Below are 22,431 nucleotides of genomic sequence, written 5' to 3' on the forward strand. Positions count from 1 at the left end.
CCGTTGTCAACGTTCAGTGAAGAACCTTGGTCCCAGAGTGTACTGGGGAACCGAGACTCGATACAGAATAGTGAAATGGTGAATCGAGAATGATACGGGAGACAATGTTAATCTCTGTGCTGTCTTCCAACGCCGTTGGAGATATATCGTCTTAGAGCACATTTCATACAAAGCTTCTGGAGGTGTCATCGTGCTGTTCATAGTATGTTTCTAGGAGTTTATTTCTTCTGACAAGTGTTGAGTGTTAATGTTACTTGTATTAGTACGAATTTCTTTTTATTTTGTGTGCGCGAGTGGCTCAGACTCTCAGCAGACATAGCAATGGTGGGGCCACTCTATGGGGTGTGCAGTGATGGGTGCAGCAGTGTTGTGGTGTGCGGTCCTCCGAAAGAGTGCATCAGTGTCATGGCCCCAAGTTTTTTTTTCCCCACAAAAAAAAAACTTCTCAAAGGGGGGGCATATTTGTGAAGAACATGTGATAATTTGATAAAAGTCGAAGAAGGAAAACCACGTTTGGAGAAAGAAGAAAAGGAAAACGTGGAGGTTGGCTCGAGGAGCGCGAGGCACGAGCAGGAGAGAACAGGCGAGCAGCGGAGCCGATCGGCTGTCCAAGGAGCTCGGAGCGGTGCGTCTTCTGCCAGGCCTGACCCGCGGATCCAGACCTGAGGCCTGCCGGCCGTATCCTGTCCAGTTCTCCTGTTGTCCATGAAGCTCGGAACGGTGGTCGGGCCCGGGAGTGCCACAGCGCCAGTTCTTCACTGGCACGAGCCTTCGGCCCCGTGCTGAGCCCAGGCACGTCGAGGACGCCTGACGCATCGGCCGTGGAAAGGCAACCCGAGGCCTCTTGCCTTTACTGGGCCCCTTCCGGTGGCCTAGCCTTCCGCTGGGCTTACCGAGGCCTTACTGCACCGACCCTGCAAAACTCTGACCACCCGGAGCGTCTGCACCGGCTTCTCCACCCAACGAACTGGTGACTGTAGACAATTTAGTGTTTAGTCTTCGTCCTACTTGCTTGTCCTGCTCTCGTCCCGTCCATGTGTATACATAAACTTATTCGTCGTTAGGTTGGTCGCTCTGGTCATCTATTTAGATTGCTGTCTCTGAATAGGCCACAGAACAAGGTGGCCAGAAAATTTAAAGAAAAGAACCTCACAACGTAGTTGTGGGAAAAAAGAAATTGAACCAAACAAATACGAGGAGTGGACAGGACGAGCAGTAACTAAAAACCGAGATTAACTTATTTCTCATTCACAGTTTAATTTTCAAATGAACGCATTAAATAGATACACATTCGATTGTGACTATGTTTAAGGAAATTCTGAAGTAGTGCTTTAATAAGATCAAGGCTTTGCAGACAAGGCACCCTTGAACATAATGGCGAGATTGACGATGACTCAAGGCGACATGAGCGGTGAAGGGGGCCACAAAAAATGTGGAAGACTGCGTTTCGTTATCATATACTTCAACAATTTCAAGCAAGATTACGTCAGAACCCATTTCATGCTCGACAAGAAAATGCCAAGTGTTCACTATAAGCGAGAACGGCTGTATCGCAGTAAGCAGTATTGTTGCCCGATAAGCCGTTAGATAATCATAATGTACAAATCAAGACAACACAAGGCACTTCTGCTTCACTTGTGATTAAATCGGGACTGTCCTCTTCGTGAGGATTGGTGACAAATAAATGTGTTATCGCTAACAATATTGAACACAAATAGGTAACTTAAATTTGTGGCCGTCATTAAGAATGTTGTTTCTTCTTTTCCTTATATCACTGGCTGCCTCATTTGCAACTTTCTGTGGCTATTCCGCCATACTTGGCAACTCTCTATGCGTTGCGTCTAACGCACTTCAGGTACCACGGCGTCCGAAGTTGCCGGAATGCCGTTCCCAATTTAAAATACAGATGAGAAGGTTTGCCTATTGGTGAAATACTGAATAGGGCGGTAGATGAAGCAAAGGCTGGACATAAAAATATGTACTTCAGTAATATGCCCCAGAGAACGGTAATTTGTTGCTTGTGCAGTGGATCTAAGATCTTAAGTGTTTGATATTAAATGTGCGCAGAGTGCTAATGGTGGAGAAATTTCAGGCTTCACTCAAGAGGAGGCAGACCGAGGGCCCCGAACCCTTTGACACATTCACAGTGTTTGCCACTAAACTACAAGACGAATAAATGTTCTGCGGATAAAGAATTATTGCGTTTATCAATTAAATCATGTCTCCAAAATTTGCTTTGGAATAAATAGTTATCGACGTCTTAGTTGTATTGAGCGGGCAGTATCAAAAATTTGAAATCAGGCGCGGGATATACGGGAAGCCATAGCGATGTTGGCAATTTAATTTGATCTTCCTGTGGTTGTTCAGAGCGCCTCCAGGTTGCCAAGCCCACGCCAATATTTATCATTCCGATCTACCAAAGTACGGTAGCTGCTGCCACAGACAAATATTGGTTAAACCCACTGCCTCATGAGGATCAGCTATTGCCTATTCCCCGGTTCCGGGTCCTTTAAAACAGATACAAGGGCTTAAAAAGGAGGTAGTCGAAAATTTTTATAATATTCCTAATTTAATAAATACCGAAGCAATAAATAATGAATGCAAACTATCACCGCGTAAAGAAGTTACCGGACACACTGCATCTATACTTTATTTATTAATAATTATTATTTTTATACTTATGAATTTACTCTTGGTATATATATATATATATATATATATATATATAACATGAAGGAAAGAAGCCAACAGTCGGCGAGGCCAAGGAAAGCGTTGGGGATGGTACTTTATGTCTTATTTTTTCTCAATGTTTACTTGGACAATCACAGAAATTAGGAGTGTAATCTGTTTAGGGGAAAGGTAATTGAACACAAAGTAGAAGAAAAAACAACGTGCCGATGGTGGGAACCGAACCCACGACCTCCGAATATCGCGTCCGGTGCTCTACCAACTGAGCTACATCGGCCGCTGTCCCCTCTGCTACTTGCTTGGGTATTTATGTTGTCTGTATACGAACCTTGAGAGTGTTCACCAGCGCCACCCTCAGCCAAAGCGGCGGACGTGGAACGTCCTTTGTAACCGCCAGCGTCACGTAGAACGTGATCAAGAGCGAGGGCGAAAGCTGTGCTAGAACCCTCTTACGCTACCTATGGCTTCAAGACTGCCAGAACCGAGACCCTCGTAAGCTACAAGCGGATCAATTAAGGGGAAATGAGGGTGCTCGTTATAATACATGAAGGAAAGAAGCCAACAGTCGGCGAGGCCAAGGAAAGCGTTGGGGATGGTACTTTATGTCTTATTTTTTCTCAATGTTTACTTGGACAATCACAGAAATTAGGAGTGTAATCTGTTTAGGGGAAAGGTAATTGAACACAAAGTAGAAGAAAAAACAACGTGCCGATGATGGGAACCGAACCCACGACCTCCGAATATCGCGTCCGGTGCTCTACCAACTGAGCTACATCGGCCGCTGTCCCCTCTGCTACTTGCTTGGGTATTTATGTTGTCTGTATACGAACCTTGAGAGTGTTCACCAGCGCCACCCTCAGCCAAAGCGGCGGACGTGGAACGTCCTTTGTAACCGCCAGCGTCACGTAGAACGTGATCAAGAGCGAGGGCGAAAGCTGTGCTAGAACCCTCTTACGCTACCTATGGCTTCAAGACTGCCAGAACCGAGACCCTCGTAAGCTACAAGCGGATCAATTAAGGGGAAATGAGGGTGCTCGTTATAATACATGAAGGAAAGAAGCCAACAGTCGGCGAGGCCAAGGAAAGCGTTGGGGATGGTACTTTGTCTTATTTTTTCTCAATGTTTACTTGGACAATCACAGAAATTAGGAGTGTAATCTGTTTAGGGGAAAGGTAATTGAACACAAAGTAGAAGAAAAAACAACGTGCCGATGGTGGGAACCGAACCCACGACCTCCGAATATCGCGTCCGGTGCTCTACCAACTGAGCTACATCGGCCGCTGTCCCCTCTGCTACTTGCTTGGGTATTTAGGTTGTCTGTATACGAACCTTGAGAGTGTTCACCAGCGCCACCCTCAGCCAAAGCGGCGGACGTGGAACGTCCTTTGTAACCGCCAGCGTCACGTAGAACGTAAATCAAGAGCGACAGCGAAAGCTGTGCTAGAACCCTCTTACGCTACCTATGGCTTCAAGACTGCCAGAACCGAGACCCTCGTAAGCTACAAGCGGATCAATTAAGGGGAAATGAGGGTGCTCGTTATAATACATGAAGGAAAGAAGCCAACAGTCGGCGAGGCCAAGGAAAGCGTTGGGGATGGTACTTTATGTCTTATTTTTTCTCAATGTTTACTTGGACAATCACAGAAATTAGGAGTGTAATCTGTTTAGGGGAAAGGTAATTGAACACAAAGTAGAAGAAAAAACAACGTGTTGATGGTGGGAACCGAGCCCACGACCTCCGAATATCGCGTCCGGTGCTCTACCAACTGAGCTACATCGGCCGCTGTCCCCTCTGCTACTTGCTTGGGTATTTATGTTGTCTGTATACGAACCTTGAGAGTGTTCACCAGCGCCACCCTCAGCCAAAGCGGCGGACGTGGAACGTCCTTTGTAACCGCCAGCGTCACGTAGAACGTGATCAAGAGCGAGGGCGAAAGCTGTGCTAGAACCCTCTTACGCTACCTATGGCTTCAAGACTGCCAGAACCGAGACCCTCGTAAGCTACAAGCGGATCAATTAAGGGGAAATGAGGGTGCTCGTTATAATACATGAAGGAAAGAAGCCAACAGTCGGCGAGGCCAAGGAAAGCGTTGGGGATGGTACTTTGTCTTATTTTTCTCAATGTTTACTTGGACAATCACAGAAATTAGGAGTGTAATCTGTTTAGGGGAAAGGTAATTGAACACAAAGTAGAAGAAAAAACAACGTGCCGATGGTGGGAACCAAACCCACGACCTCCGAATATCGCGTCCGGTGCTCTACCAACTGAGCTACATCGGCCGCTGTCCCCTCTGCTACTTGCTTGGGTATTTATGTTGTCTGTATACGAACCTTGAGAGTGTTCACCAGCGCCACCCTCAGCCAAAGCGGCGGACGTGGAACGTCCTTTGTAACCGCCAGCGTCACGTAGAACGTGATCAAGAGCGAGGGCGAAAGCTGTGCTAGAACCCTCTTACGCTACCTATGGCTTCAAGACTGCCAGAACCGAGACCCTCGTAAGCTACAAGCGGATCAATTAAGGGGAAATGAGGGTGCTCGTTATAATACATGAAGGAAAAAAGCCAACAGTCGGCGAGGCCAAGGAAAGCGTTGGGTATGGTACTTTATGTCTTATTTTTTCTCAATGTTTACTTGGACAATCACAGAAATTAGGAGTGTAATCTGTTTAGGGGAAAGGTAATTGAACACAAAGTAGAAGAAAAAACAACGTGCCGATGGTGGGAACCGAACCCACGACCTCCGAATATCGCGTCCGGTGCTCTACCAACTGAGCTACATCGGCCGCTGTCCCCTCTGCTACTTGCTTGGGTATTTATGTTGTCTGTATACGAACCTTGAGAGTGTTCACCAGCGCCACCCTCAGCCAAAGCGGCGGACGTGGAACGTCCTTTGTAACCGCCAGCGTCACGTAGAACGTGATCAAGAGCGAGGGCGAAAGCTGTGCTAGAACCCTCTTACGCTACCTATGGCTTCAAGACTGCCAGAACCGAGACCCTCGTAAGCTACAAGCGGATCAATTAAGGGGAAATGAGGGTGCTCGTTATAATACATGAAGGAAAGAAGCCAACAGTCGGCGAGGCCAAGGAAAGCGTTGGGGATGGTACTTTATGTCTTATTTTTTCTCAATGTTTACTTGGACAATCACAGAAATTAGGAGTGTAATCTGTTTAGGGGAAAGGTAATTGAACACAAAGTAGAAGAAAAAACAACGTGCCGATGGTGGGAACCGAACCCACGACCTCCGAATATCGCGTCCGGTGCTCTACCAACTGAGCTACATCGGCCGCTGTCCCCTCTGCTACTTGCTTGGGTATTTATGTTGTCTGTATACGAACCTTGAGAGTGTTCATCAGCGCCACCCTCAGCCAAAGCGGCGGACGTGGAACGTCCTTTGTAACCGCCAGCGTCACGTAGAACGTGATCAAGAGCGAGGGTGAAAGCTGTGCTAGAACCCTCTTACGCTACCTATGGCTTCAAGACTGCCAGAACCGAGACCCTCGTAAGCTACAAGCGGATCAATTAAGGGGAAATGAGGGTGCTCGTTATAATACATGAAGGAAAGAAGCCAACAGTCGGCGAGGCCAAGGAAAGCGTTGGGGATGGTACTTTATGTCTTATTTTTTCTCAATGTTTACTTGGACAATCACAGAAATTAGGAGTGTAATCTGTTTAGGGGAAAGGTAATTGAACACAAAGTAGAAGAAAAAACAACGTGCCGATGGTGGGAACCGAACCCACGACCTCCGAATATCGCGTCCGGTGCTCTACCAACTGAGCTACATCGGCCGCTGTCCCCTCTGCTACTTGCTTGGGTATTTATGTTGTCTGTATACGAACCTTGAGAGTGTTCACCAGCGCCACCCTCAGCCAAAGCGGCGGACGTGGAACGTCCTTTGTAACCGCCAGCGTCACGTAGAACGTGATCAAGAGCGAGGGCGAAAGCTGTGCTAGAACCCTCTTACGCTACCTATGGCTTCAAGACTGCCAGAACCGAGACCCTCGTAAGCTACAAGCGGATCAATTAAGGGGAAATGAGGGTGCTCGTTATAATACATGAAGGAAAGAAGCCAACAGTCGGCGAGGCCAAGGAAAGCGTTGGGGATGGTACTTTATGTCTTATTTTTTCTCAATGTTTACTTGGACAATCACAGAAATTAGGAGTGTAATCTGTTTAGGGGAAAGGTAATTGAACACAAAGTAGAAGAAAAAACAACGTGCCGATGGTGGGAACCGAACCCACGACCTCCGAATATCGCGTCCGGTGCTCTACCAACTGAGCTACATCGGCCGCTGTCCCCTCTGCTACTTGCTTGGGTATTTATGTTGTCTGTATACGAACCTTGAGAGTGTTCACCAGCGCCACCCTCAGCCAAAGCGGCGGACGTGGAACGTCCTTTGTAACCGCCAGCGTCACGTAGAACGTGATCAAGAGCGAGGGCGAAAGCTGTGCTAGAACCCTCTTACGCTACCTATGGCTTCAAGACTGCCAGAACCGAGACCCTCGTAAGCTACAAGCGGATCAATTAAGGGGAAATGAGGGTGCTCGTTATAATACATGAAGGAAAGAAGCCAACAGTCGGCGAGGCCAAGGAAAGCGTTGGGGATGGTACTTTATGTCTTATTTTTTCTCAATGTTTACTTGGACAATCACAGAAATTATGAGTGTAATCTGTTTAGGGGAAAGGTAATTGAACACAAAGTAGAAGAAAAAACAACGTGCCGATGGTGGGAACCGAACCCACGACCTCCGAATATCGCGTCCGGTGCTCTACCAACTGAGCTACATCGGCCGCTGTCCCCTCTGCTACTTGCTTGGGTATTTATGTTGTCTGTATACGAACCTTGAGAGTGTTCACCAGCGCCACCCTCAGCCAAAGCGGCGGACGTGGAACGTCCTTTGTAACCGCCAGCGTCACGTAGAACGTGATCAAGAGCGAGGGCGAAAGCTGTGCTAGAACCCTCTTACGCTACCTATGGCTTCAAGACTGCCAGAACCGAGACCCTCGTAAGCTACAAGCGGATCAATTAAGGGGAAATGAGGGTGCTCGTTATAATACATGAAGGAAAGAAGCCAACAGTCGGCGAGGCCAAGGAAAGCGTTGGGGATGGTACTTTATGTCTTATTTTTTCTCAATGTTTACTTGGACAATCACAGAAATTAGGAGTGTAATCTGTTTAGGGGAAAGGTAATTGAACACAAAGTAGAAGAAAAAACAACGTGCCGATGGTGGGAACCGAACCCACGACCTCCGAATATCGCGTCCGGTGCTCTACCAACTGAGCTACATCGGCCGCTGTCCCCTCTGCTACTTGCTTGGGTATTTATGTTGTCTGTATACGAACCTTGAGAGTGTTCACCAGCGCCACCCTCAGCCAAAGCGGCGGACGTGGAACGTCCTTTGTAACCGCCAGCGTCACGTAGAACGTGATCAAGAGCGAGGGCGAAAGCTGTGCTAGAACCCTCTTACGCTACCTATGGCTTCAAGACTGCCAGAACCGAGACCCTCGTAAGCTACAAGCGGATCAATTAAGGGGAAATGAGGGTGCTCGTTATAATACATGAAGGAAAGAAGCCAACAGTCGGCGAGGCCAAGGAAAGCGTTGGGGATGGTACTTTATGTCTTATTTTTTCTCAATGTTTACTTGGACAATCACAGAAATTAGGAGTGTAATCTGTTTAGGGGAAAGGTAATTGAACACAAAGTAGAAGAAAAAACAACGTGCCGATGGTGGGAACCGAACCCACGACCTCCGAATATCGCGTCCGGTGCTCTACCAACTGAGCTACATCGGCCGCTGTCCCCTCTGCTACTTGCTTGGGTATTTATGTTGTCTGTATACGAACCTTGAGAGTGTTCACCAGCGCCACCCTCAGCCAAAGCGGCGGACGTGGAACGTCCTTTGTAACCGCCAGCGTCACGTAGAACGTGATCAAGAGCGAGGGCGAAAGCTGTGCTAGAACCCTCTTACGCTACCTATGGCTTCAAGACTGCCAGAACCGAGACCCTCGTAAGCTACAAGCGGATCAATTAAGGGGAAATGAGGGTGCTCGTTATAATACATGAAGGAAAGAAGCCAACAGTCGGCGAGGCCAAGGAAAGCGTTGGGGATGGTACTTTATGTCTTATTTTTTCTCAATGTTTACTTGGACAATCACAGAAATTAGGAGTGTAATCTGTTTAGGGGAAAGGTAATTGAACAGAAAGTAGAAGAAAAAACAACGTGCCGATGGTGGGAACCGAACCCACGACCTCCGAATATCGCGTCCGGTGCTCTACCAACTGAGCTACATCGGCCGCTGTCCCCTCTGCTACTTGCTTGGGTATTTATGTTGTCTGTATACGAACCTTGAGAGTGTTCACCAGCGCCACCCTCAGCCAAAGCGGCGGACGTGGAACGTCCTTTGTAACCGCCAGCGTCACGTAGAACGTGATCAAGAGCGAGGGCGAAAGCTGTGCTAGAACCCTCTTACGCTACCTATGGCTTCAAGACTGCCAGAACCGAGACCCTCGTAAGCTACAAGCGGATCAATTAAGGGGAAATGAGGGTGCTCGTTATAATACATGAAGGAAAGAAGCCAACAGTCGGCGAGGCCAAGGAAAGCGTTGGGGATGGTACTTTATGTCTTATTTTTTCTCAATGTTTACTTGGACAATCACAGAAATTAGGAGTGTAATCTGTTTAGGGGAAAGGTAATTGAACACAAAGTAGAAGAAAAAACAACGTGCCGATGGTGGGAACCGAACCCACGACCTCCGAATATCGCGTCCGGTGCTCTACCAACTGAGCTACATCGGCCGCTGTCCCCTCTGCTACTTGCTTGGGTATTTATGTTGTCTGTATACGAACCTTGAGAGTGTTCACCAGCGCCACCCTCAGCCAAAGCGGCGGACGTGGAACGTCCTTTGTAACCGCCAGCGTCACGTAGAACGTGATCAAGAGCGAGGGCGAAAGCTGTGCTAGAACCCTCTTACGCTACCTATGGCTTCAAGACTGCCAGAACCGAGACCCTCGTAAGCTACAAGCGGATCAATTAAGGGGAAATGAGGGTGCTCGTTATAATACATGAAGGAAAGAAGCCAACAGTCGGCGAGGCCAAGGAAAGCGTTGGGGATGGTACTTTATGTCTTATTTTTTCTCAATGTTTACTTGGACAATCACAGAAATTAGGAGTGTAATCTGTTTAGGGGAAAGGTAATTGAACACAAAGTAGAAGAAAAAACAACGTGCCGATGGTGGGAACCGAACCCACGACCTCCGAATATCGCGTCCGGTGCTCTACCAACTGAGCTACATCGGCCGCTGTCCCCTCTGCTACTTGCTTGGGTATTTATGTTGTCTGTATACGAACCTTGAGAGTGTTCATCAGCGCCACCCTCAGCCAAAGCGGCGGACGTGGAACGTCCTTTGTAACCGCCAGCGTCACGTAGAACGTGATCAAGAGCGAGGGCGAAAGCTGTGCTAGAACCCTCTTACGCTACCTATGGCTTCAAGACTGCCAGAACCGAGACCCTCGTAAGCTACAAGCGGATCAATTAAGGGGAAATGAGGGTGCTCGTTATAATACATGAAGGAAAGAAGCCAACAGTCGGCGAGGCCAAGGAAAGCGTTGGGGATGGTACTTTATGTCTTATATTTTCTCAATGTTTACTTGGACAATCACAGAAATTAGGAGTGTAATCTGTTTAGGGGAAAGGTAATTGAACACAAAGTAGAAGAAAAAACAACGTGCCGATGGTGGGAACCGAACCCACGACCTCCGAATATCGCGTCCGGTGCTCTACCAACTGAGCTACATCGGCCGCTGTCCCCTCTGCTACTTGCTTGGGTATTTATGTTGTCTGTATACGAACCTTGAGAGTGTTCACCAGCGCCACCCTCAGCCAAAGCGGCGGACGTGGAACGTCCTTTGTAACCGCCAGCGTCACGTAGAACGTGATCAAGAGCGAGGGCGAAAGCTGTGCTAGAACCCTCTTACGCTACCTATGGCTTCAAGACTGCCAGAACCGAGACCCTCGTAAGCTACAAGCGGATCAATTAAGGGGAAATGAGGGTGCTCGTTATAATACATGAAGGAAAGAAGCCAACAGTCGGCGAGGCCAAGGAAAGCGTTGTTGGATGGTACTTTATGTCTTATTTTTTCTCAATGTTTACTTGGACAATCACAGAAATTAGGAGTGTAATCTGTTTAGGGGAAAGGTAATTGAACACAAAGTAGAAGAAAAAACAACGTGCCGATGGTGGGAACCGAACCCACGACCTCCGAATATCGCGTCCGGTGCTCTACCAACTGAGCTACATCGGCCGCTGTCCCCTCTGCTACTTGCTTGGGTATTTATGTTGTCTGTATACGAACCTTGAGAGTGTTCACCAGCGCCACCCTCAGCCAAAGCGGCGGACGTGGAACGTCCTTTGTAACCGCCAGCGTCACGTAGAACGTGATCAAGAGCGAGGGCGAAAGCTGTGCTAGAACCCTCTTACGCTACCTATGGCTTCAAGACTGCCAGAACCGAGACCCTCGTAAGCTACAAGCGGATCAATTAAGGGGAAATGAGGGTGCTCGTTATAATACATGAAGGAAAGAAGCCAACAGTCGGCGAGGCCAAGGAAAGCGTTGGGGATGGTACTTTATGTCTTATTTTTTCTCAATGTTTACTTGGACAATCACAGAAATTATGAGTGTAATCTGTTTAGGGGAAAGGTAATTGAACACAAAGTAGAAGAAAAAACAACGTGCCGATGGTGGGAACCGAACCCACGACCTCCGAATATCGCGTCCGGTGCTCTACCAACTGAGCTACATCGGCCGCTGTCCCCTCTGCTACTTGCTTGGGTATTTATGTTGTCTGTATACGAACCTTGAGAGTGTTCACCAGCGCCACCCTCAGCCAAAGCGGCGGACGTGGAACGTCCTTTGTAACCGCCAGCGTCACGTAGAACGTGATCAAGAGCGAGGGCGAAAGCTGTGCTAGAACCCTCTTACGCTACCTATGGCTTCAAGACTGCCAGAACCGAGACCCTCGTAAGCTACAAGCGGATCAATTAAGGGGAAATGAGGGTGCTCGTTATAATACATGAAGGAAAGAAGCCAACAGTCGGCGAGGCCAAGGAAAGCGTTGGGGATGGTACTTTATGTCTTATTTTTTCTCAATGTTTACTTGGACAATCACAGAAATTAGGAGTGTAATCTGTTTAGGGGAAAGGTAATTGAACACAAAGTAGAAGAAAAAACAACGTGCCGATGGTGGGAACCGAACCCACGACCTCCGAATATCGCGTCCGGTGCTCTACCAACTGAGCTACATCGGCCGCTGTCCCCTCTGCTACTTGCTTGGGTATTTATGTTGTCTGTATACGAACCTTGAGAGTGTTCACCAGCGCCACCCTCAGCCAAAGCGGCGGACGTGGAACGTCCTTTGTAACCGCCAGCGTCACGTAGAACGTGATCAAGAGCGAGGGCGAAAGCTGTGCTAGAACCCTCTTACGCTACCTATGGCTTCAAGACTGCCAGAACCGAGACCCTCGTAAGCTACAAGCGGATCAATTAAGGGGAAATGAGGGTGCTCGTTATAATACATGAAGGAAAGAAGCCAACAGTCGGCGAGGCCAAGGAAAGCGTTGGGGATGGTACTTTATGTCTTATTTTTTCTCAATGTTTACTTGGACAATCACAGAAATTAGGAGTGTAATCTGTTTAGGGGAAAGGTAATTGAACACAAAGTAGAAGAAAAAACAACGTGCCGATGGTGGGAACCGAACCCACGACCTCCGAATATCGCGTCCGGTGCTCTACCAACTGAGCTACATCGGCCGCTGTCCCCTCTGCTACTTGCTTGGGTATTTATGTTGTCTGTATACGAACCTTGAGAGTGTTCACCAGCGCCACCCTCAGCCAAAGCGGCGGACGTGGAACGTCCTTTGTAACCGCCAGCGTCACGTAGAACGTGATCAAGAGCGAGGGCGAAAGCTGTGCTAGAACCCTCTTACGCTACCTATGGCTTCAAGACTGCCAGAACCGAGACCCTCGTAAGCTACAAGCGGATCAATTAAGGGGAAATGAGGGTGCTCGTTATAATACATGAAGGAAAGAAGCCAACAGTCGGCGAGGCCAAGGAAAGCGTTGGGGATGGTACTTTATGTCTTATTTTTTCTCAATGTTTACTTGGACAATCACAGAAATTAGGAGTGTAATCTGTTTAGGGGAAAGGTAATTGAACACAAAGTAGAAGAAAAAACAACGTGCCGATGGTGGGAACCGAACCCACGACCTCCGAATATCGCGTCCGGTGCTCTACCAACTGAGCTACATCGGCCGCTGTCCCCTCTGCTACTTGCTTGGGTATTTATGTTGTCTGTATACGAACCTTGAGAGTGTTCACCAGCGCCACCCTCAGCCAAAGCGGCGGACGTGGAACGTCCTTTGTAACCGCCAGCGTCACGTAGAACGTGATCAAGAGCGAGGGCGAAAGCTGTGCTAGAACCCTCTTACGCTACCTATGGCTTCAAGACTGCCAGAACCGAGACCCTCGTAAGCTACAAGCGGATCAATTAAGGGGAAATGAGGGTGCTCGTTATAATACATGAAGGAAAGAAGCCAACAGTCGGCGAGGCCAAGGAAAGCGTTGGGGATGGTACTTTATGTCTTATTTTTTCTCAATGTTTACTTGGACAATCACAGAAATTAGGAGTGTAATCTGTTTAGGGGAAAGGTAATTGAACACAAAGTAGAAGAAAAAACAACGTGCCGATGGTGGGAACCGAACCCACGACCTCCGAATATCGCGTCCGGTGCTCTACCAACTGAGCTACATCGGCCGCTGTCCCCTCTGCTACTTGCTTGGGTATTTATGTTGTCTGTATACGAACCTTGAGAGTGTTCACCAGCGCCACCCTCAGCCAAAGCGGCGGACGTGGAACGTCCTTTGTAACCGCCAGCGTCACGTAGAACGTGATCAAGAGCGAGGGCGAAAGCTGTGCTAGAACCCTCTTACACTACCTATGGCTTCAAGACTGCCAGAACCGAGACCCTCGTAAGCTACAAGCGGATCAATTAAGGGGAAATGAGGGTGCTCGTTATAATACATGAAGGAAAGAAGCCAACAGTCGGCGAGGCCAAGGAAAGCGTTGGGGATGGTACTTTATGTCTTATTTTTTCTCAATGTTTACTTGGACAATCACAGAAATTAGGAGTGTAATCTGTTTAGGGGAAAGGTAATTGAACACAAAGTAGAAGAAAAAACAACGTGCCGATGGTGGGAACCGAACCCACGACCTCCGAATATCGCGTCCGGTGCTCTACCAACTGAGCTACATCGGCCGCTGTCCCCTCTGCTACTTGCTTGGGTATTTATGTTGTCTGTATACGAACCTTGAGAGTGTTCACCAGCGCCACCCTCAGCCAAAGCGGCGGACGTGGAACGTCCTTTGTAACCGCCAGCGTCACGTAGAACGTGATCAAGAGCGAGGGCGAAAGCTGTGCTAGAACCCTCTTACGCTACCTATGGCTTCAAGACTGCCAGAACCGAGACCCTCGTAAGCTACAAGCGGATCAATTAAGGGGAAATGAGGGTGCTCGTTATAATACATGAAGGAAAGAAGCCAACAGTCGGCGAGGCCAAGGAAAGCGTTGGGGATGGTACTTTATGTCTTATTTTTTCTCAATGTTTACTTGGACAATCACAGAAATTAGGAGTGTAATCTGTTTAGGGGAAAGGTAATTGAACACAAAGTAGAAGAAAAAACAACGTGCCGATGGTGGGAACCGAACCCACGACCTCCGAATATCGCGTCCGGTGCTCTACCAACTGAGCTACATTGGCCGCTGTCCCCTCTGCTACTTGCTTGGGTATTTATGTTGTCTGTATACGAACCTTGAGAGTGTTCACCAGCGCCACCCTCAGCCAAAGCGGCGGACGTGGAACGTCCTTTGTAACCGCCAGCGTCACGTAGAACGTGATCAAGAGCGAGGGCGAAAGCTGTGCTAGAACCCTCTTACGCTACCTATGGCTTCAAGACTGCCAGAACCGAGACCCTCGTAAGCTACAAGCGGATCAATTAAGGGGAAATGAGGGTGCTCGTTATAATACATGAAGGAAAGAAGCCAACAGTCGGCGAGGCCAAGGAAAGCGTTGGGGATGGTACTTTATGTCTTATTTTTTCTCAATGTTTACTTGGACAATCACAGAAATTAGGAGTGTAATCTGTTTAGGGGAAAGGTAATTGAACACAAAGTAGAAGAAAAAACAACGTGCCGATGGTGGGAACCGAACCCACGACCTCCGAATATCGCGTCCGGTGCTCTACCAACTGAGCTACATCGGCCGCTGTCCCCTCTGCTACTTGCTTGGGTATTTATGTTGTCTGTATACGAACCTTGAGAGTGTTCACCAGCGCCACCCTCAGCCAAAGCGGCGGACGTGGAACGTCCTTTGTAACCGCCAGCGTCACGTAGAACGTGATCAAGAGCGAGGGCGAAAGCTGTGCTAGAACCCTCTTACGCTACCTATGGCTTCAAGACTGCAGAACCGAGACCCTCGTAAGCTACAAGCGGATCAATTAAGGGGAAATGAGGGTGCTCGTTATAATACATGAAGGAAAGAAGCCAACAGTCGGCGAGGCCAAGGAAAGCGTTGGGGATGGTACTTTATGTCTTATTTTTTCTCAATGTTTACTTGGACAATCACAGAAATTAGGAGTGTAATCTGTTTAGGGGAAAGGTAATTGAACACAAAGTAGAAGAAAAAACAACGTGCCGATGGTGGTAGAGCACCGGACGCGATATTCGGAGGTCGTGGGTTCGGTTCCCACCATCGGCACGTTGTTTTTTCTTCTACTTTGTGTTCAATTACCTTTCCCCTAAACAGATTACACTCCTAATTTCTGTGATTGTCCAAGTAAACATTGAGAAAAAATAAGACATAAAGTACCATCCCCAACGCTTTCCTTGGCCTCGCCGACTGTTGGCTTCTTTCCTTCATGTATTATAACGAGCACCCTCATTTCCCCTTAATTGATCCGCTTGTAGCTTACGAGGGTCTCGGTTCTGGCAGTCTTGAAGCCATAGGTAGCGTAAGAGGGTTCTAGCACAGCTTTCGCCCTCGCTCTTGATCACGTTCTACGTGACGCTGGCGGTTACAAAGGACGTTCCACGTCCGCCGCTTTGGCTGAGGGTGGCGCTGGTGAACACTCTCAAGGTTCGTATACAGACAACATAAATACGCAAGCAAGTAGCAGAAGGGACAGCGGCCGATGTAGCTCAGTTGGTAGAGCACCGGACGCGATATTCGGAGGTCGTGGGTTCGGTTCCCACCATCGGCACGTTGTTTTTTCTTCTACTTTGTGTTCAATTACCTTTCCCCTAAACAGATTACACTCCTAATTTCTGTGATTGTCCAAGTAAACATTGAGAAAAAATAAGACATAAAGTACCATCCCCAACGCTTTCCTTGGCCTCGCCGACTGTTGGCTTCTTTCCTTCATGTATTATAACGAGCACCCTCATTTCCCCTTAATTGATCCGCTTGTAGCTTACGAGGGTCTCGGTTCTGGCAGTCTTGAAGCCATAGGTAGCGTAAGAGGGTTCTAGCACAGCTTTCGCCCTCGCTCTTGATCACGTTCTACGTGACGCTGGCGGTTACAAAGGACGTTCCACGTCCGCCGCTTTGGCTGAGGGTGGCGCTGGTGAACACTCTCAAGGTTCGTATACAGACAACATAAATACCCAAGCAAGTAGCAGAGGGGACAGCGGCCGATGTAGCTCAGTTGGTAGAGCACCGGACGCGATATTCGGAGGTCGTGGGTTCGGTTCCCACCATCGGCACGTTGTTTTTTCTTCTACTTTGTGTTCAATTACCTTTCCCCTAAACAGATTACACTCATAATTTCTGTGATTGTCCAAGTAAACATTGAGAAAAAATAAGACATAAAGTACCATCCCCAACGCTTTCCTTGGCCTCGCCGACTGTTGGCTTCTTTCCTTCATGTATTATAACGAGCACCCTCATTTCCCCTTAATTGATCCGCTTGTAGCTTACGAGGGTCTCGGTTCTGGCAGTCTTGAAGCCATAGGTAGCGTAAGAGGGTTCTAGCACAGCTTTCGCCCTCGCTCTTGATCACGTTCTACGTGACGCTGGCGGTTACAAAGGACGTTCCACGTCCGCCGCTTTGGCTGAGGGTGGCGCTGGTGAACACTCTCAAGGTTCGTATACAGACAACATAAATACCCAAGCAAGTAGCAGAGGGGACAGCGGCCGATGTAGCTCAGTTGGTAGAGCACCGGACGCGATATTCGGAGGTCGTGGGTTCGGTTCCCACCATCGGCACGTTGTTTTTTCTTCTACTTTGTGTTCAATTACCTTTCCCCTAAACAGATTACACTCCTAATTTCTGTGATTGTCCAAGTAAACATTGAGAAAAAATAAGACATAAAGTACCATCCCCAACGCTTTCCTTGGCCTCGCCGACTGTTGGCTTCTTTCCTTCATGTATTATAACGAGCACCCTCATTTCCCCTTAATTGATCCGCTTGTAGCTTACGAGGGTCTCGGTTCTGGCAGTCTTGAAGCCATAGGTAGCGTAAGAGGGTTCTAGCACAGCTTTCGCCCTCGCTCTTGATCACGTTCTACGTGACGCTGGCGGTTACAAAGGACGTTCCACGTCCGCCGCTTTGGCTGAGGGTGGCGCTGGTGAACACTCTCAAGGTTCGTATACAGACAACATAAATACCCAAGCAAGTAGCAGAGGGGACAGCGGCCGATGTAGCTCAGTTGGTAGAGCACCGGACGCGATATTCGGAGGTCGTGGGTTCGGTTCCCACCATCGGCACGTTGTTTTTTCTTCTACTTTGTGTTCAATTACCTTTCCCCTAAACAGATTACACTCCTAATTTCTGTGATTGTCCAAGTAAACATTGAGAAAAAATAAGACATAAAGTACCATCCCCAACGCTTTCCTTGGCCTCGCCGACTGTTGGCTTCTTTCCTTCATGTATTATAACGAGCACCCTCATTTCCCCTTAATTGATCCGCTTGTAGCTTACGAGGGTCTCGGTTCTGGCAGTCTTGAAGCCATAGGTAGCGTAAGAGGGTTCTAGCACTGCTTTCGCCCTCGCTCTTGATCACGTTCTACGTGACGCTGGCGGTTACAAAGGACGTTCCACGTCCGCCGCTTTGGCTGAGGGTGGCGCTGGTGAACACTCCCAAGGTTCGTATACAGACAACATAAATACCCAAGCAAGTAGCAGAGGGGACAGCGGCCGATGTAGCTCAGTTGGTAGAGCACCGGACGCGATATTCGGAGGTCGTGGGTTCGGTTCCCACCATCGGCACGTTGTTTTTTCTTCTACTTTGTGTTCAATTACCTTTCCCCTAAACAGATTACACTCCTAATTTCTGTGATTGTCCAAGTAAACATTGAGAAAAAATAAGACATAAAGTACCATCCCCAACGCTTTCCTCGGCCTCGCCGACTGTTGGCTTCTTTCCTTCATGTATTATAACGAGCACCCTCATTTCCCCTTAATTGATCCGCTTGTAGCTTACGAGGGTCTCGGTTCTGGCAGTCTTGAAGCCATAGGTAGCGTAAGAGGGTTCTAGCACAGCTTTCGCCCTCGCTCTTGATCACGTTATACGTGATGCTGGCGGTTACAAAGGACGTTCCACGTCCGCCGCTTTGGCTGAGGGTGGCGCTGGTGAACACTCTCAAGGTTCGTATACAGACAACATAAATACCCAAGCAAGTAGCAGAGGGGACAGCGGCCGATGTAGCTCAGTTGGTAGAGCACCGGACGCGATATTCGGAGGTCGTGGGTTCGGTTCCCACCATCGGCACGTTGTTTTTTCTTCTACTTTGTGTTCAATTACCTTTCCCCTAAACAGAATACACTCCTAATTTCTGTGATTGTCCAAGTAAACATTGAGAAAAAATAAGACATAAAGTACCATCCCCAACGCTTTCCTTGGCCTCGCCGACTGTTGGCTTCTTTCCTTCATGTATTATAACGAGCACCCTCATTTCCCCTTAATTGATCCGCTTGTAGCTTAGGAGGGTCTCGGTTCTGGCAGTCTTGAAGCCATAGGTAGCGTAAGAGGGTTCTAGCACAGCTTTCGCCCTCGCTCTTGATCACGTTCTACGTGACGCTGGCGGTTACAAAGGACGTTCCACGTCCGCCGCTTTGGCTGAGGGTGGCGCTGGTGAACACTCTCAAGGTTCGTATACAGACAACATAAATACCCAAGCAAGTAGCAGAGGGGACAGCGGCCGATGTAGCTCAGTCGGTAGAGCACCGGACGCGATATTCGGAGGTCGTGGGTTCGGTTCCCACCATCGGCACGTTGTTTTTTCTTCTACTTTGTGTTCAATTACCTTTCCCCTAAACAGATTACACTCCTAATTTCTGTGATTGTCCAAGTAAACATTGAGAAAAAATAAGACATAAAGTACCATCCCCAACGCTTTCCTTGGCCTCGCCGACTGTTGGCTTCTTTCCTTCATGTATTATAACGAGCACCCTCATTTCCCCTTAATTGATCCGCTTGTAGCTTACGAGGGTCTCGGTTCTGGCAGTCTTGAAGCCATAGGTAGCGTAAGAGGGTTCTAGCACAGCTTTCGCCCTCGCTCTTGATCACGTTCTACGTGATGCTGGCGGTTACAAAGGACGTTCCACGTCCGCCGCTTTGGCTGAGGGTGGCGCTGGTGAACACTCTCAAGGTTCGTATACAGACAACATAAATACCCAAGCAAGTAGCAGAGGGGACAGCGGCCGATGTAGCTCAGTTGGTAGAGCACCGGACGCGATATTCGGAGGTCGTGGGTTCGGTTCCCACCATCGGCACGTTGTTTTTTCTTCTACTTTGTGTTCAATTACCTTTCCCCTAAACAGATTACACTCCTAATTTCTGTGATTGTCCAAGTAAACATTGAGAAAAAATAAGACATAAAGTACCATCCCCAACGCTTTCCTTGGCCTCGCCGACTGTTGGCTTCTTTCCTTCATGTATTATAACGAGCACCCTCATTTCCCCTTAATTGATCCGCTTGTAGCTTACGAGGGTCTCGGTTCTGGCAGTCTTGAAGCCATAGGTAGCGTAAGAGGGTTCTAGCACAGCTTTCGCCCTCGCTCTTGATCACGTTCTACGTGACGCTGGCGGTTACAAAGGACGTTCCACGTCCGCCGCTTTGGCTGAGGGTGGCGCTGGTGAACACTCTCAAGGTTCGTATACAGACAACATAAATACCCAAGCAAGTAGCAGAGGGGACAGCGGCCGATGTAGCTCAGTTGGTAGAGCACCGGACGCGATATTCGGAGGTCGTGGGTTCGGTTCCCACCATCGGCACGTTGTTTGTTTTTTCTTCTACTTTGTGTTCAATTACCTTTCCCCTAAACAGATTACACTCCTAATTTCTGTGATTGTCCAAGTAAACATTGAGAAAAAATAAGACATAAAGTACCATCCCCAACGCTTTCCTTGGCCTCGCCGACTGTTGGCTTCTTTCCTTCATGTATTATAACGAGCACCCTCATTTCCCCTTAATTGATCCGCTTGTAGCTTACGAGGGTCTCGGTTCTGGCAGTCTTGAAGCCATAGGTAGCGTAAGAGGGTTCTAGCACAGCTTTCGCCCTCGCTCTTGATCACGTTCTACGTGACGCTGGCGGTTACAAAGGACGTTCCACGTCCGCCGCTTTGGCTGAGGGTGGCGCTGGTGAACACTCTCAAGGTTCGTATACAGACAACATAAATACCCAAGCAAGTAGCAGAGGGGACAGCGGCCGATGTAGCTCAGTTGGTAGAGCACCGGACGCGATATTCGGAGGTCGTGGGTTCGGTTCCCACCATCGGCACGTTGTTTTTTCTTCTACTTTGTGTTCAATTACCTTTCCCCTAAACAGATTACACTCCTAATTTCTGTGATTGTCCAAGTAAACATTGAGAAAAAATAAGACATAAAGTACCATCCCCAACGCTTTCCTTGGCCTCGCCGACTGTTGGCTTCTTTCCTTCATGTATTATAACGAGCACCCTCATTTCCCCTTAATTGATCCGCTTGTAGCTTACGAGGGTCTCGGTTCTGGCAGTCTTGAAGCCATAGGTAGCGTAAGAGGGTTCTAGCACAGCTTTCGCCCTCGCTCTTGATCACGTTCTACGTGACGCTGGCGGTTACAAAGGACGTTCCACGTCCGCCGCTTTGGCTGAGGGTGGCGCTGGTGAACACTCTCAAGGTTCGTATACAGACAACATAAATACCCAAGCAAGTAGCAGAGGGGACAGCGGCCGATGTAGCTCAGTTGGTAGAGCACCGGACGCGATATTCGGAGGTCGTGGGTTCGGTTCCCACCATCGGCACGTTGTTTTTTCTTCTACTTTGTGTTCAATTACCTTTCCCCTAAACAGATTACACTCCTAATTTCTGTGATTGTCCAAGTAAACATTGAGAAAAAATAAGACATAAAGTACCATCCCCAACGCTTTCCTTGGCCTCGCCGACTGTTGGCTTCTTTCCTTCATGTATTATAACGAGCACCCTCATTTCCCCTTAATTGATCCGCTTGTAGCTTACGAGGGTCTCGGTTCTGGCAGTCTTGAAGCCATAGGTAGCGTAAGAGGGTTCTAGCACAGCTTTCGCCCTCGCTCTTGATCACGTTCTACGTGACGCTGGCGGTTACAAAGGACGTTCCACGTCCGCCGCTTTGGCTGAGGGTGGCGCTGGTGAACACTCTCAAGGTTCGTATACAGACAACATAAATACCCAAGCAAGTAGCAGAGGGGACAGCGGCCGATGTAGCTCAGTCGGTAGAGCACCGGACGCGATATTCGGAGGTCGTGGGTTCGGTTCCCACCATCGGCACGTTGTTTTTTCTTCTACTTTGTGTTCAATTACCTTTCCCCTAAACAGATTACACTCCTAATTTCTGTGATTGTCCAAGTAAACATTGAGAAAAAATAAGACATAAAGTACCATCCCCAACGCTTTCCTTGGCCTCGCCGACTGTTGGCTTCTTTCCTTCATGTATTATAACGAGCACCCTCATTTCCCCTTAATTGATCCGCTTGTAGCTTACGAGGGTCTCGGTTCTGGCAGTCTTGAAGCCATAGGTAGCGTAAGAGGGTTCTAGCACAGCTTTCGCCCTCGCTCTTGATCACGTTCTACGTGATGCTGGCGGTTACAAAGGACGTTCCACGTCCGCCGCTTTGGCTGAGGGTGGCGCTGGTGAACACTCTCAAGGTTCGTATACAGACAACATAAATACCCAAGCAAGTAGCAGAGGGGACAGCGGCCGATGTAGCTCAGTTGGTAGAGCACCGGACGCGATATTCGGAGGTCGTGGGTTCGGTTCCCACCATCGGCACGTTGTTTTTTCTTCTACTTTGTGTTCAATTACCTTTCCCCTAAACAGATTACACTCCTAATTTCTGTGATTGTCCAAGTAAACATTGAGAAAAAATAAGACATAAAGTACCATCCCCAACGCTTTCCTTGGCCTCGCCGACTGTTGGCTTCTTTCCTTCATGTATTATAACGAGCACCCTCATTTCCCCTTAATTGATCCGCTTGTAGCTTACGAGGGTCTCGGTTCTGGCAGTCTTGAAGCCATAGGTAGCGTAAGAGGGTTCTAGCACAGCTTTCGCCCTCGCTCTTGATCACGTTCTACGTGACGCTGGCGGTTACAAAGGACGTTCCACGTCCGCCGCTTTGGCTGAGGGTGGCGCTGGTGAACACTCTCAAGGTTCGTATACAGACAACAT

The 22,431-nt window shown here is 48.5% G+C and overlaps 19 non-coding genes across 19 annotated transcripts; all 19 read right to left on the bottom strand.

Moving 5' to 3' along the window:
* Positions 1 to 2,892: 2,892 nt before the first annotated feature.
* TRNAS-CGA (transfer RNA serine (anticodon CGA)) lies at positions 2,893 to 2,965 on the bottom strand. The gene has a single exon. It is a non-coding gene; the product is annotated as a tRNA-Ser (tRNA).
* A 929-nt stretch (positions 2,966 to 3,894) lies between these two features.
* On the bottom strand, positions 3,895 to 3,967 carry TRNAS-CGA (transfer RNA serine (anticodon CGA)). Its single transcript has one exon. It is a non-coding gene; the product is annotated as a tRNA-Ser (tRNA).
* A 1,431-nt stretch (positions 3,968 to 5,398) lies between these two features.
* Positions 5,399 to 5,471, bottom strand: TRNAS-CGA (transfer RNA serine (anticodon CGA)). Its single transcript has one exon. It is a non-coding gene; the product is annotated as a tRNA-Ser (tRNA).
* A 429-nt stretch (positions 5,472 to 5,900) lies between these two features.
* On the bottom strand, positions 5,901 to 5,973 carry TRNAS-CGA (transfer RNA serine (anticodon CGA)). The gene has a single exon. It is a non-coding gene; the product is annotated as a tRNA-Ser (tRNA).
* A 429-nt stretch (positions 5,974 to 6,402) lies between these two features.
* Positions 6,403 to 6,475, bottom strand: TRNAS-CGA (transfer RNA serine (anticodon CGA)). Its single transcript has one exon. It is a non-coding gene; the product is annotated as a tRNA-Ser (tRNA).
* Positions 6,476 to 6,904: 429 nt separating this feature from the next.
* TRNAS-CGA (transfer RNA serine (anticodon CGA)) lies at positions 6,905 to 6,977 on the bottom strand. The gene has a single exon. It is a non-coding gene; the product is annotated as a tRNA-Ser (tRNA).
* A 429-nt stretch (positions 6,978 to 7,406) lies between these two features.
* TRNAS-CGA (transfer RNA serine (anticodon CGA)) lies at positions 7,407 to 7,479 on the bottom strand. The gene has a single exon. It is a non-coding gene; the product is annotated as a tRNA-Ser (tRNA).
* A 429-nt stretch (positions 7,480 to 7,908) lies between these two features.
* TRNAS-CGA (transfer RNA serine (anticodon CGA)) lies at positions 7,909 to 7,981 on the bottom strand. Its single transcript has one exon. It is a non-coding gene; the product is annotated as a tRNA-Ser (tRNA).
* Positions 7,982 to 8,410: 429 nt separating this feature from the next.
* Positions 8,411 to 8,483, bottom strand: TRNAS-CGA (transfer RNA serine (anticodon CGA)). The gene has a single exon. It is a non-coding gene; the product is annotated as a tRNA-Ser (tRNA).
* Positions 8,484 to 8,912: 429 nt separating this feature from the next.
* Positions 8,913 to 8,985, bottom strand: TRNAS-CGA (transfer RNA serine (anticodon CGA)). Its single transcript has one exon. It is a non-coding gene; the product is annotated as a tRNA-Ser (tRNA).
* Positions 8,986 to 9,414: 429 nt separating this feature from the next.
* TRNAS-CGA (transfer RNA serine (anticodon CGA)) lies at positions 9,415 to 9,487 on the bottom strand. The gene has a single exon. It is a non-coding gene; the product is annotated as a tRNA-Ser (tRNA).
* Positions 9,488 to 9,916: 429 nt separating this feature from the next.
* Positions 9,917 to 9,989, bottom strand: TRNAS-CGA (transfer RNA serine (anticodon CGA)). Its single transcript has one exon. It is a non-coding gene; the product is annotated as a tRNA-Ser (tRNA).
* Positions 9,990 to 10,418: 429 nt separating this feature from the next.
* TRNAS-CGA (transfer RNA serine (anticodon CGA)) lies at positions 10,419 to 10,491 on the bottom strand. The gene has a single exon. It is a non-coding gene; the product is annotated as a tRNA-Ser (tRNA).
* Positions 10,492 to 10,921: 430 nt separating this feature from the next.
* On the bottom strand, positions 10,922 to 10,994 carry TRNAS-CGA (transfer RNA serine (anticodon CGA)). The gene has a single exon. It is a non-coding gene; the product is annotated as a tRNA-Ser (tRNA).
* A 429-nt stretch (positions 10,995 to 11,423) lies between these two features.
* TRNAS-CGA (transfer RNA serine (anticodon CGA)) lies at positions 11,424 to 11,496 on the bottom strand. Its single transcript has one exon. It is a non-coding gene; the product is annotated as a tRNA-Ser (tRNA).
* A 429-nt stretch (positions 11,497 to 11,925) lies between these two features.
* TRNAS-CGA (transfer RNA serine (anticodon CGA)) lies at positions 11,926 to 11,998 on the bottom strand. Its single transcript has one exon. It is a non-coding gene; the product is annotated as a tRNA-Ser (tRNA).
* A 429-nt stretch (positions 11,999 to 12,427) lies between these two features.
* Positions 12,428 to 12,500, bottom strand: TRNAS-CGA (transfer RNA serine (anticodon CGA)). Its single transcript has one exon. It is a non-coding gene; the product is annotated as a tRNA-Ser (tRNA).
* A 429-nt stretch (positions 12,501 to 12,929) lies between these two features.
* Positions 12,930 to 13,002, bottom strand: TRNAS-CGA (transfer RNA serine (anticodon CGA)). The gene has a single exon. It is a non-coding gene; the product is annotated as a tRNA-Ser (tRNA).
* Positions 13,003 to 13,431: 429 nt separating this feature from the next.
* On the bottom strand, positions 13,432 to 13,504 carry TRNAS-CGA (transfer RNA serine (anticodon CGA)). Its single transcript has one exon. It is a non-coding gene; the product is annotated as a tRNA-Ser (tRNA).
* Between the last annotated feature and the right edge of the window lie 8,927 nt (positions 13,505 to 22,431).

Source organism: Amblyomma maculatum, chromosome 3 (genome assembly GCF_055883805.1).
Source record: "Amblyomma maculatum isolate TAMU_Amacu chromosome 3, ASM5588380v1, whole genome shotgun sequence".
NCBI classification, from domain to species: domain Eukaryota; kingdom Metazoa; phylum Arthropoda; class Arachnida; order Ixodida; family Ixodidae; genus Amblyomma; species Amblyomma maculatum.